Genomic DNA, 13,001 nt, shown 5'->3' on the forward strand with positions numbered 1-13,001 from the left:
AAATTAGCCTTAAGTCACCCTGCCACCATGAGCTTGACAATTTTTTTAGTTTTGAATAATATATTTTGTCAGATATGGGATTTACTGCCACAATAACAATTAATTAATAACAATTAATAACCTTAATTTTAAGAACACCGCCATCTGGTCCAGGAGGAGGCTGTAGCTCAGCGGGTAGAGCAGGTCGACCAGTGATCGGAAGGTTGCTGGTTCAAATCCCGGCTCTGGGGCTGAGTTGCATGTTGAAGTGTCCTTGAGCAAGATACTGAACCCCACATTGCTCATCAGTGAGGGCCCTGCGATGGCGACTTGTCCAGGGAGCACCCTGCCCTCGCCCTGAGATCAGCAACACCCCGCAACCCCATGGAAAGGGATAAGCAGCTATGGACAATGACAATGACCATCTGGTCCAAAGGTGTAATGATGACAATCCCCCCCAGCCCCAACGCTAACCAACGTATATGGCAAAGTGCCTTTTATCACTTAAAGCACTTTGGATTTAGATTCTTTTAAAAAACTAAAATAGAATGTTGGCATTATTCTATTCAGCTCAAAGCACTGCTGTTAAGCCTCAAGAATCAGCATTTTTTTGATAATAAAAAGCATCATCACCAAACTTAAAACAAGGCTTATAGTTTATGGATTATACAATGTGTTTATAATAATTAGTCAAACAGAACAACAGGGGAAACGTGTCACTAACTGTGCTCTTTTAACAAATATGAAGAAAGTGTGAGTTACCAAACTTTCTGAATGATTAGAATCTTACTTTGAAAACCTAACATATGAACAAGTGACCTTAGTAATTCAGTTCAGTTCAAGCAGTAGTTCTTCTAAGACTCCTCTCGGCTTATGTAAAGCTTTCAAATCATACTTGGTCAATACGAAACAATCCCTCGCACAGAAGAAATACATTCCTCCTTTCACTGAAGTACAGTAAATATTTTCTATCCTGGAGGGATGAAACTTAATCCCTGGAGAAATCATGCTGCTTCCCTTGGGTCAAGAAATACTACCTGCCTCCAGCAACTCCTCATACTCATATTTCTCATACTGACTGGAGAAAATGAAAAAATAACAAGAGAAAAAAACAAAAACAAACAAAAAAAACCTTACTTATGAGGGAAAGAGGCTTCTGGTGAGAGGTAGAGATTTTTGAGTGATATTCGAATGCTTGTATAATTCTAAGAGGTGACAATTTCTTACTTGACTTTTCTTGACGTTCATTGTCTGTGTGAATGTGTTCAAGAAGCTGAATCAGAGGCGATTATGCAAAGAGGTGTGAAAAAGGAATAGCATATAAGAACCAGAAGAAAAACACAGGATGAAAAGAGTGGGTGAGAGTGAAATGGGTGAACAGGAGAACAAGTTCCTGAGCTGCTATTTACCCAGACGCTGAGGAGATATGAGCAGACGGCTTCTCTTTAAAGAGCAGCGAATGAGTTCCAGCCGGCTGCTGGGGAGAGCATATATTAAACCCTGACACTCAGCTGTATTAGCTAGTCATATTAAAAACACTCATTCACACCCTGCTCTTTTCACATCAGCTCGGCAGTAATGTGGAGTGACAGGATGTGATGAGAGATGTACGTACGTATTCATACACAGTCAGCAAAACATCATGAAGTGTATACATTTTGGTTTTGCAGCACATTTACTGTTCGCTTCAATCTCATTTTCCTCATAAATCTTCACGTCATGAACTAGAAGTATCACATCCTATGTCCTGCACTCTCAAGCCAAGCTTCTGAGCTGTGGCACTTTTTGCAGAAAACTTTGATGGCACAGTGCATTCAACCTCTGAAACTTTGGATATCAAACGTCATGATTTCATCATTTTGTCCCATTTGATATTTCTATGTCAAATTGTATCGTATGAATTCCAGTGGTGTGGCCAAAAGTGTGTTTCTGTGGTCACAGGAACTTTTGAGCCATCCAGCCATGAAAACTGAAATCAGATCATCCTTGAGACATAGTGAACAAATTCTCTTAAAGTGATGGTTGGGCTGTGTTTAAGAGGGCTTGTATGATTACCTGCAGTAGATCATTGTCAGCTCTCCCTCTGTAAACCGAACCAGCATGTTTTGAAAATGTTGGGCACTTTACGTTAGGCATCAAACGGCCTTTTACTTTGGCAATACATTCTGCTTTTGCATAGGAATCTGGATGTTGCACAGTGGAGGGAAGGCTGTGTGCCTGCAATGTTAAGTGTAAAAAAAAAAGGTTCGAAACATAGCATTCATGTAAAGAAATATATGTATTTTAGGTAGGACTTATTTTAAGTAGCTAAAATACATCTTGCTGCTGGTTCAGTTTATAGCAGTACAAAGCCCTTTGTTAATGTTGGGGATAAGCGCTGCTTCTCCACACAGGCTCAGGATCATCTACCGCAGGTAATATACTGACTAGGGATGAATACCTAATACAGCCCCACATCAAAATCCCTGAAGTTTTCCTTTAATGTGTTTTTGAGATATCGTGTTCATAGGAATAGGGCACCATGAGGTCAAAAGGACCTTTATTTTTGACTTTTGTCAGTTCATGCTTGAGTCCATGTAAAGAGGTTCCCTCAAGACACTGTGTTCACAAGACTGAGACGGACAGACGCATATGGACGTAAAGAAAGACAATCTGAATACAGAATGCCTCTGGCCACAGACATTGTTGGTGTAGAAAAACGGTTAATAAAAGTTTACATTCACGATGGGGAATGAACAAATGGAACTTGAGGGCAGTTTACAGCTGGATTCATTGTGAAAAGGTGCCATCACCCGCTCAGTGTGTATATATGGGATCCCACAGGATAAGTTGGATTGTGCACTTAAGTAACACAGTTTTTGTTGTTTTAAGTGAGATATCTTAGCGGTTACATGAACTGCCATGTTAGCACAGCTAGCGTGGTTTTTCAGTGTAGGGCATCCGGATCAAAAATAACTGACAGCTTGGATTTTATCAAATCATTTCTCTTAGGACAGGAAAGTAAACTAAAGCATGCCATGTTTTTTTTGCCTTTTTCCTGGCGGCGGGGCAGCAGGTTAAATCACTACTAAACCTACGTCAATGCATTAATGTACCCTGTCATTACCTTTCATCTTTTCAAAGGCAGATACTTCAAGAATGTGAAGGTCTGCATATAGGAGTGCTTAACAGCTGACGGCCTCAGGGATCAGATAAAGAGCAACATGAGGCCTGGGTCAAAGGTCATACTTCTCACCCCGGAGCACCGGTTGATTCACAGGCATTATTGTCAGTACACACTGCAAACATTGTATACAGACACACAGACTCACATGAACAGAAACGTCCACCCTCGCCACTCAGCCACATTAAAAACACTAATGCATTACGGTTCCTCCAGGCAGTAGCTATTCTTAGTGCCTTCTGCCAAATGTCACAGATACAAGGTTACTGACATTATCATAACAGAGATTCATGCAACCAGCCAGTTAAACAAGCACTCAGAGAGTTGGTCAGACATCAAGCCAAACAGTCACATCAATATTCTCTCATATGTGGCGGGAGACTTTAGACGTATTTCACGTTTCCATTCAGCCGTCAACTGTGTCCTTGAGTAAGAAAGTCATCATGTGTTCTGTGGCTGACATGCCTGGATTATTATAGAATAAGCCAACAAACCTCTAAACATTAAACAACTGTCTTTTCTTGTCTATGCCTGTCTGTTTCTAAACAGCTAGACGCTGAACAGTGCCAGAAAGAGGTCCTAATGGGTCCTAAAAAGGGGAAAAAGTGAGAAAAAGTCATCATAAGAAGAGCAGGTGTCTCCCGGGAAGAGTGTGAGCACTGAACAGGATGTCTACGTGTCCCAGGCCAGAATCAAAGTAAATCTCTATTAAATCCAAGTAATTATTGTAGGAGAGTGAGAAAAAGAAATGAGACTCATGGTGATAAAGTCTAAGTTACAATAACTCAACAGCATCAATGTCTGAAATTCCTCGGGCTCCATACAAACCAGAGCTAAAAGAGAGGGAATATTAGTCTGCCTTCAAGTCAGCTCAATCAGTGCCTCGTGTATGCCCTGTACCTGCTTCTTCATTCTCTGATTTGCTTTTATTGTTAGACCTTAAAAAATCTTCATGTTTCAAATTTGGAAGTGACAGAAACATTTAACTTTCCAAGTTAACTTCACCAACCCTTCACTTCTTCTCTGTTGTTACGTTGTATATTTCTTTTTCACGTCACAGCTCTGTTTGTGTTACCTGATTTCATTCCAAGCATGAATGTCAGAAAACACATTAACGACAGGTTTCGAAGAAAAATAAAATCTGATTCGGCTTGGCGCCATCTTCTTTCCTACCCCTCAGGGATGGAAACAGCTGCTGACACTGATGTCACATCTCACTATCTTCATCATGAATCCACTCTGAGAAACACCTGATGTAGACACAAACATCTGTCAGCGTCGGTTTGGGCATAAATCTTTGTAATTAGTACGCACACATTTGACACATTGTGCTATTCCACTTCAGATGAGTGCTGATAGATTGTCGACGATGATGGGAGGTGAGATATGGAAGAAAGAATTTGATGCTGTTGTTGTGAACCAGGCTGACTGGGATTTGTTGTTTTGGTGAAAAACAGGAGACATTCATGTGGCAGCAGATGGTTTATACCACCTGGTTTATTCATTTAGATATGATGCAACATAAATCAAAATCTTAAGAGTCAGCGTGAGAGGAGGGTCACTTTATTTCTGTTGACCATGTTCAACAGGCAGAAAGTCCAGGTACATCAGATGCAGAGGTGAAGTGAGGACTGTGCCTTATACCTCAGTGGTGCACTTTGACTGACTGCACCAACTCTGTGCTTCACGATTCAGTTGAGAGTTGTATTTTAAATCATTCCCTCTTCCTGAGTAGTATTGTGTTTTCAAGAAATTGCCAGATGAAATTAAGTTTGCTTTGAAGAGGGAGGATGAAAAGTTTAAGCTGGCATCAGAAAAGTGAATATTTTATATCCCATTTCCACCAACTTGGAAAAGATTTCACTCCTACTCTTTGTTTCTTGTTCCTATAAAAGATTTCAATCAGAAATAAGTTGGTTGGAACCTGAAAAAGTTAGTTCCAGGTGGAACAAAAAAATAGGTGGTTCTCTTTGACCTGAAGTGTGAACCGCGACGATGTCAGCGGGTGTATCAACTACAGGATGAAAAGGAGTTGCCACTCAAAACTAGCTGCTAGTTGGTTAAATTTTGATTGCTGTACTTAACTTGTATTTCCACACTTTGGCACTTCTGCTTTTACTCACAATAAAAAACATTGAGTATTGCTTCCACCACTGCTTCTGTTAGGTTGGTCCGACACTTTAGTCTGGAGAGAAATTGGATGGATTGCCACAAATTTTCCGCAGCTGCCAACAGGAGAAGCCTGAGGATTCTGACAATCCTCTGATCAGGTCACATGGAGGCATTAACATTAATCATGTTCATACTAAATAAGAAATGATGCCAAATCTTGATTTTGAGTTCAAACCATTAAGTATACATTGTATTCATTATTCCTTTAGAAAAATGTAGCTTGTTTTATCATGAAAAAAGTCATTTTTGCTCTGTGCGCAACATCAAAACATCATCACAAGTGGCCAGACAGACACATGACATGGAATATTTACTGACCTAACATAACTACTATAATTATGATGTGTCTTCCTCTCTAAAGGAGAATAATGAGCAGAAGATGGCAAGAGCTGGAGAATCAAATAACAATGTAATGACCAGGACTTTTAAGAAAGCTGCTCCCAGCCTGAATAAAGAGGCGATCTATAACCAAGAGGCTAACGTTACAGCTAACGATACTAGCCAAGAGGTAGCTAGTGTCAGTGAGAGAGAGTGACGTCGACAGGAAGACGTTCTCTATGTCTGTGTTTAGTAGAGTCAAAAGTTCCACTTCCATCCATCATGATAACATTAATATGTTTGCTACCGTGGACGATACCAGTAGAGAGGGCAGAGTTTGCCATTAATGGCGGTTCTGTTTGGGAACACAGTCTCCATCATTATTTGATGGCTTTAAATAACAGCCGTTAAGTTTTGGCAGAGCGACGTCAGTATTCATGAATTGTGTGTTTAAAACAAAGTGGATCCACCAGACAGAGACAGACAGTCTCAGGTTGTAAAGAGATTTTCTTCTCTCTCTCTGGAGATTCAATTACCTGTCCTCCTCTCTAGAAACACAGATATAAATCCCTATAAGACATATTTCCCTTCTTGTCTTTCTTTAATGTTTTCAGGATTTAGAAAAGTACTTTTCACAGTGAAAAAGTTGAAGAAAGGCTGTCAGACACGTCTAAATGACAACAAAGACACAGACTGACGGTTTGACTGAGCTCAGTGTGACGACCTAACGGAGAGAAGGTCAGAGGAGTAAATGATGGTGAAGCTTTATTGAAAGAAAGCCTCCAGGCTTCTTTCTCCAAGCGTGTTTGTAAACAGATGCAATGTGGCAATAAGAACAATGCACATTACATCATAAATTAGACATATTTAGGCATCATCAGGCAGCAGGTTATTACAGCTCAGACACACATAATCACTGTGTTTGATGACACAAAAGCTGTTTTGGCACTGTTACAGCACATTACCGGAGCCAACACGGGGACAGAATGAGTCTGATTTATGTGTGAATACAGTCAAACAGGAGCCAGTTAACATCCATCAGCAGGTAATTGTTGGAGACGACACGCAGACTGGTGCATGAGAGCACAATTTCATGTTGACTGATATGACGCTGCTATACCGCAAATCTGATGCTAAGGTGCCTCGGTTTCAGGAAAGCTGCTTAGTTTGTGAAAATATGGATATTATTTAAATCTCATTTCTTTGCTGCTGGCCTTAAATGAAAAAAAAAAAAGCTCTTTCAAGAAATCGGAATACAAAAAAAAAAAAAACACTCCTGTTTTGTCTGGAATGATAAGAGATTTGCTGAGAGTTGTGACTTTCTTCCTCTGCAGGAAGCTTCATCATCCCTTTATTACCTTGGACTATAGCCATTTTAATACTGGGCAATAAGCCGCCAATTGGCTGTCCTATTTGCAGCTAGGTCCACAGATTTAGACAAAAGGCGGCAAATTGGGGATCTGTTTTGATCCGCCAGTTGGCCGCCTCAGAGGGTACACTTACTTACTCACTCACTTACTGCCTCCATTGCTATCTAACTCCGAGGCGTCAATGTGCTGGCAATTGCGTGAGATGGGCGGAGGTGTCGATGACGTCTCTGTAGCTGTCTTCGTTGTCCGCTTGTTGTTGTAGCGGGAAGCTAAGAATGGTCGCTACTTTCCAATTAAAAACCCCCCACTATGAACCCAGTTCTAAACCCCAATGGGGTGCAATGTAAAGCTCTTATTTTGAAGACAAATTAGTTGTCACTGTTCACAGCCCAACTTCATGCTTCACGTCACATGTTTACGCCTACCCCAAAGGCGGCTTTTGGAAAAGGAGGAATATTACGCCTCCGTTTTAGAAAGACAAGGCAGCAGATTGCTGCCTTTACCTTGGAGCAAATGTGTCGCCTTTTCTATCTAAAAATGGCTAATCTTTTTGACATTAACAATCATTTGATGTTCATTTCATCATTCAGTGCCAGCATGTTCAGACATCCGTGTTGATTCCTGACATTTGAAAAAAAAACAACAACAACATGATATTAGACACGTTCTTGTACATGCTCGGACTGCTATTCACAATCAGGCCTCACTTTTAGTATCTGTGATGTAGGTGAGCTCCCTCCATCAAGTTTGATCAAAGCTCTGAAGTGTGTCAGATCAGAGAGACTTCAGTTCTAATAGAACATCAGATGAAGGGGTGTTGTCTCTGTCAGTTGTTAAACAGTTATTAATCTAAATCTGTCTCCAGCTTCTTGATAATTGTAAAGGGTGATTTAATGTTATTTAACCCTGGTGTAGTTCTCATAAATGTGATTATATTCTGATTCTCTGGATGTAGACTGTGGGTACTGGCCAACTAATGCAGTCGACATTCACCTCATTTTTGTCTGTGCAGGACTATGGCTCTGTGGGTCACACTAACTTAGCAACCTAACATTGCTCTAGCTGAAATTAGGGTGAAGTGTATTTTTTTTGAACCATAATTAACTTTAATCAGTTAATTAAAGGGATATTCCGGTGTAAGTATAATCCATGGTCTAACACACCGTGACACCGAGTAAGCCCAGAGAGAGAGAGAGAGAGAGAGAGAGAGAGAGAGAGAGAGAGAGAGAGAGAGAGAGAGAGAGAGAGAGAGAGAGAGAGAGTTTGCAGACCGCTAGTTTACGTAGCTTTAGCAACCTCAGAAATGACCGCACGCTAACAATACCCTGCAGTATCCCTTTAGGGTTTAATTAGTAAACACTCCTTCTCAAGCTCTCCACGAGATGTAGGGTGTGAGATGCTGTCTGTCTCACAAGTTTGCCTCCCAGTATGTTTTCCCTATTGTGCCCTGGAAAAGCAGGGAGCAGTGGAAAGCAGCAGATCACATACCTCGTGAGATAACAACTAGTCTTTGTCAGTATAATTCTGAATTGGACATATTGTTTATTTTTTCCAGAGCTGATTTCTGAAGTTGCTCTGGAGTGAGACATCTCGCTTATTTCTCATCTCTGTTGAGAATTGTACGTGCACAGTACCGATGAGGCAGCTGATCTGAAATATCTTTCACCTCAGTCTCTCTTTCAAACTCAACGCTGACTGAACAATGTTTAAGTGCTGCTTAAACAGAGATATAAGATATTATATTAAGGAGCCTTGAACACTATGAGTCACTCTAATTATTATTATGCTAAGTTGTATAAAAAGGTAATATAAAAGTGAATCATCAAAAAGTCGATCATTTTATAAAAGTCACTGCAACGTTTAATGAATGAACCACAGAAATCAAAAGGATAAAATCGCAAACACTTTTATTACTCTGACACTCGGTGCTTTTTCACTGAAAATAATGAAACAAAAATAGAGAGGCAGGAGACAGACAGAGTGAGGTTAAAAATAGCCTGAGATGAAGAAGATGTGGGAGAAGACGTAGTGAAAAGGTACACTGACTAGGAGAGACGTCACGCTGCGTCCTGCAGCAACAGTATGTAAATCTGAGTCATCAGACGTCCCAATTATCGTCTCCCTGAGTTGAAAAATAGGAAAATAATAAATGCAACAATTCATTCTCCCGCCTCTTGCCACCTACACGGCACAGGTGGTGTTTGTGAAGACGTTGAGAGACCAAAGTATTTCTGAAGCAATCAGAGAATCAAGTTTTGCAGAAAGTCAGAGCAAGTTCAGCCGCTGGAGACTGCAGAGGCCTCCGAGTGGAAGTCTCGCCTTACCGGCACTCAATCACACGTGGAACTCTGGCCTTTGTCAAACTCTGATTTCTTCCCCTGCTCTTTAGAGAAAATGATCGCTCTTGAGTATGAAAATATTTGTGTAACTGGCAAGGGCAGAAGAAGATGAGATGGCGGGGGTGTAATGGGCGAAACAGCAGATGCTTTGAAACAGTGTGGTGGGCAAAATTACTCTGAGGAAAGGTAAAGAAAAATGTTGGTTAGGAAAATGAAGTCAGTAGCAGTGCAGCAGACAGAGACAGCAATTTGTCCTGTAGGTGAACTCTAATGTCGACCCTTAAATTCAAAGGTCAGAAGAGGCTGTTCGAGTGTGTGAGAGTCCATTTTACTGTCTGAATGGTTAATTTGGTTGGTACTAAGATTTCTTTCTCAGTGTTTGCAGACTTTAAGGAAGTAGGTAAGTTCAAGTGCGCTTTAATCAAAGAAACAGAGAAGGTGAGGCGAAGAAGGATGAGCTACACAGCAAAACACCAAAGAACAAAAGAGAAAGACGCAAGAAAGAAAAACCTGAGGGATAAAGTGGGATTAAAATAGGAAACAATAGAGAGAGGGGAAAAAAAAGTCACCTTTGCCACATTGTTTGGTTTTTAATTTACACTGTTGTAGCAGCAAATTAGAGAAGGGAAGACACAAAGGACTGCTCGCTGCCCTGGAAAACAAGTTGTGTCGGCAAACTGCGAGAGGAAATCATCAAAGCCTGTTTGGATTGCTGCTGGTTTGTCTGCTGGCTGCACCGCAAATTACACAAACAGCCCGTCCTTAACAGAAAGACTGTGAGAGAAGCATATTGAGACCCATATTTCCATACGAAATTACGTGCTGACTGCTAGTAGCCTTAGTTATTATTATGGAAGCAAAGTAGGAAGTCAGGCGAGGTACATTAAAGGTCCAATCTGGAAGAAATTGCTGTATCGTACGCAACTGGACTTGTTTCAGTTTCACCTCTCACCCCAGAGGCCTCTTCAGTTCTAACTAACTGGAGGGGAGTTGCAGGATTTTAAACTCTGTGTGGGAGTGTCCTTACAGAGTCATTAAGGACACGCCCACACATTACATAGAATTCATATCTGAATTCACAGTAATGTAGTTATTTCAGCCTAACCAAGTATATTTATTGCTTAAACCAAACCAGTGGCTGCTGCATGGTGAAGGGGACGTCAACGGTTAAGTTGGTTTAAGCCATTTAGGCTAGGACGTGCTGAACAACGAAGACAACAACTCCCACAATCCCACGCTACTTACGTCTTTTGTTTGTTTTGATCGAGAGACCCCTAGTGAAAGTAAATCTCTCACTGTGCATTTCAAGTTACTGCGATGTGCTGTGTCAATTCTCTTTTACACTGAATCAGTAGAGTCAACATTAGCATGCTGGTAGTACATTTGTAGTACATTTCATTTCTTAGTTTGATGTCTTATATGTGAACGTGCTACACACACAAATCTAACAATTTCAGCTACTGCAAACAACTGTTACCTGTTGTGATTTGCAATGAAAGATTTTGTAGGTTCTCTCCCAGTGTGTCACATCAAATTTCCACTTCCTAGGGGTGCTGTTTAGCTCAGTTGGTAAAGCAGCACCCATGTACAGAGGCTTTGTCCTTGCTGCAGCGGGCCCACTTTCGAACTTAAAATCGTACTTAAAAAAAAAACAAAAACATACATTTCCACTTGCTGTCTTTTTCCACCATGTATCCCTCTCACCTGTGTTCCCAGCGTTGTTTCCCTGCCTTGCTCCTGCGCTCCCCAGCAGCCTGAGTTTCCCTCCACACCTGTCTCACATCAGCCTCATTAGCCTTTCTTCTCTTCCCTCAACTGTGCTTCTCCGCCTCTCCCCACCTGCACCTCATCCTCTCATTAGTTTAGTTTGGATTTTGTGTGTTTAGCTCAGTCTTTGTTGACCTGTTCCAGTGGTTTATCTGCCTGCCTGCCTGCCTGCCGTCTCATGCATTTGGGTCCACCTTCCTTGCTCTCAGCGTGACACACATAATTGTAATACAATAAAGTCTTTTTCACCCACTTAGAAAATATTCTGCCACTACGGGCTATTTTCCCTCTACTGACTCCTCTTATATTTTCACAATGTCTATAATTTGGCCCCTGGAATATCTCAGTACAGCAGCAGACTGAACTCTCACACAAATGTCCAATTATGGGTAAAAACGTTCTTGAAATTCTGTCTTCAACATGCACAGAATTGAATTAAGTATTTGTTTGAGCTTAAGGTCACTTTCACACATATCTGCACACTGTTTGCTCTTTGGAGGGACCCTGTGAACTTGAACGCGAGTCTGGCTGAGAGATCCAGTCTCCACAGTACATCCACTGGGAACTGACTGACTGTTGTTCTTCACCAGTTGAGTGTTCACTGGTTTGGTGTCCTGATAAACAGCATGTGTGGTGGACGCAGTTCCTCATGTACTTTCTACACACAGATTTCCAAACTAATTTATATTTCGTACAGTAACGTTTTGGCCACAAGCACCGAAGATCAATTTAACAAACGCTCAGGTTCAGTGGAGGTTGTGAATTTAAACATATTACGGATTGAAGGAATTTTAATGTGTAATTTAAATTCTGCACAGTTGCCTCACATTTACATTTAATAACAGCAAAACGGGATGTCACAGGGAGATTCTCTGTGGATAAAATAGTGACAGTTCATTACAATACACACAGTATATAACATAAAATATACAGCGCTTTAACCTTTTAAGCAGCAGTGCTTGTAATCACGTCAGTAATTAGTTTTATTTGGAGACTGAATGCACAGTGTCAAACAGCAGATGGATGGTGAGTAACAACCAAAATTGCAAAGGACGAAAGTAAGAAATGTCATATTAATGTCACATACTGTGGCTAAAAGTGATTCTTTCTCAGCTCGATCGCTGATAAATGTGAATAATTTAATCCAGTTCAAGCCGTTACTCAGACATGCGTATTAATGGATCTCAGTTATTAAATCTTCTCACTCCGTCTGTGTGTCGAGGTGCTCTTCCTGTCGTCACGTCAAATATACAAATGTCTTTCAATTATCTTCATTTGATGAATGCATGCAATTTGGATTTAATTCTTAATTGCACTACGTTAAAAATACACTGAAAAGAAATTGTAGAAAAGTCTGTGACTGAGGTTGGAAGCTGATTTTATTTTGAATAAGAGCTCATATTACACATCACATGAATTATTAATGAATGCAATTAGGGAACAAAATGATGATAAGAATACAAATCAAAAATCCCTCAGTTAAATAGTTTTAACTGATTGTTTGCTGGGAGGATTCTTCTTTTATTTTTCTTTCAGTGTTACTTGTTTCTGTGTTGCACTGTAATGACTTATGTTTAATTTTTTTAAACGATATTTCACTTTCACTATTTGACCTTATGAGCATCCACTGCTCAGTTGTCTCATTCTTACACTGAGCTTACCGAATTAACTTCCTACCAACTTTAATGCCAATAAAGATAATTTATAATAATCTTTATTTAAACAGTGTGGTACCCTTTTTAACAAGGTTACACAGTGCTTGTCCAAGTAAAATTAACAGACAATACATGTGAAAACATGTGAACAAGCAATTATCATAGAAATGGCAGAATTTCACTGAGTGTCAAAGTGGGGCTGAAAGGCAGAACTTCCAAGATGAACCACAGGAGCAGG

At 40.5% G+C, this 13,001-nt stretch overlaps 2 long non-coding RNA genes across 2 annotated transcripts; one reads left to right on the forward strand and one right to left on the reverse strand.

Moving 5' to 3' along the window:
* Positions 1-3,144: 3,144 nt before the first annotated feature.
* LOC119007893 lies at positions 3,145-4,500 on the forward strand. The gene is made up of 3 exons (XR_005071261.1): positions 3,145-3,246; positions 3,692-3,839; positions 4,323-4,500. It is a non-coding gene; the product is annotated as an uncharacterized LOC119007893 (long non-coding RNA).
* Positions 4,501-8,892: 4,392 nt separating this feature from the next.
* On the reverse strand, positions 8,893-11,035 carry LOC119007661. Its single transcript, XR_005071189.1, has 2 exons — positions 10,819-11,035; positions 8,893-9,517 (listed from the first exon to the last, which is right to left on the reverse strand). It is a non-coding gene; the product is annotated as an uncharacterized LOC119007661 (long non-coding RNA).
* Positions 11,036-13,001: the final 1,966 nt, after the last annotated feature.

Source organism: Acanthopagrus latus, chromosome 18 (genome assembly GCF_904848185.1).
Source record: "Acanthopagrus latus isolate v.2019 chromosome 18, fAcaLat1.1, whole genome shotgun sequence".
In the NCBI taxonomy this organism is placed as follows: domain Eukaryota; kingdom Metazoa; phylum Chordata; class Actinopteri; order Spariformes; family Sparidae; genus Acanthopagrus; species Acanthopagrus latus.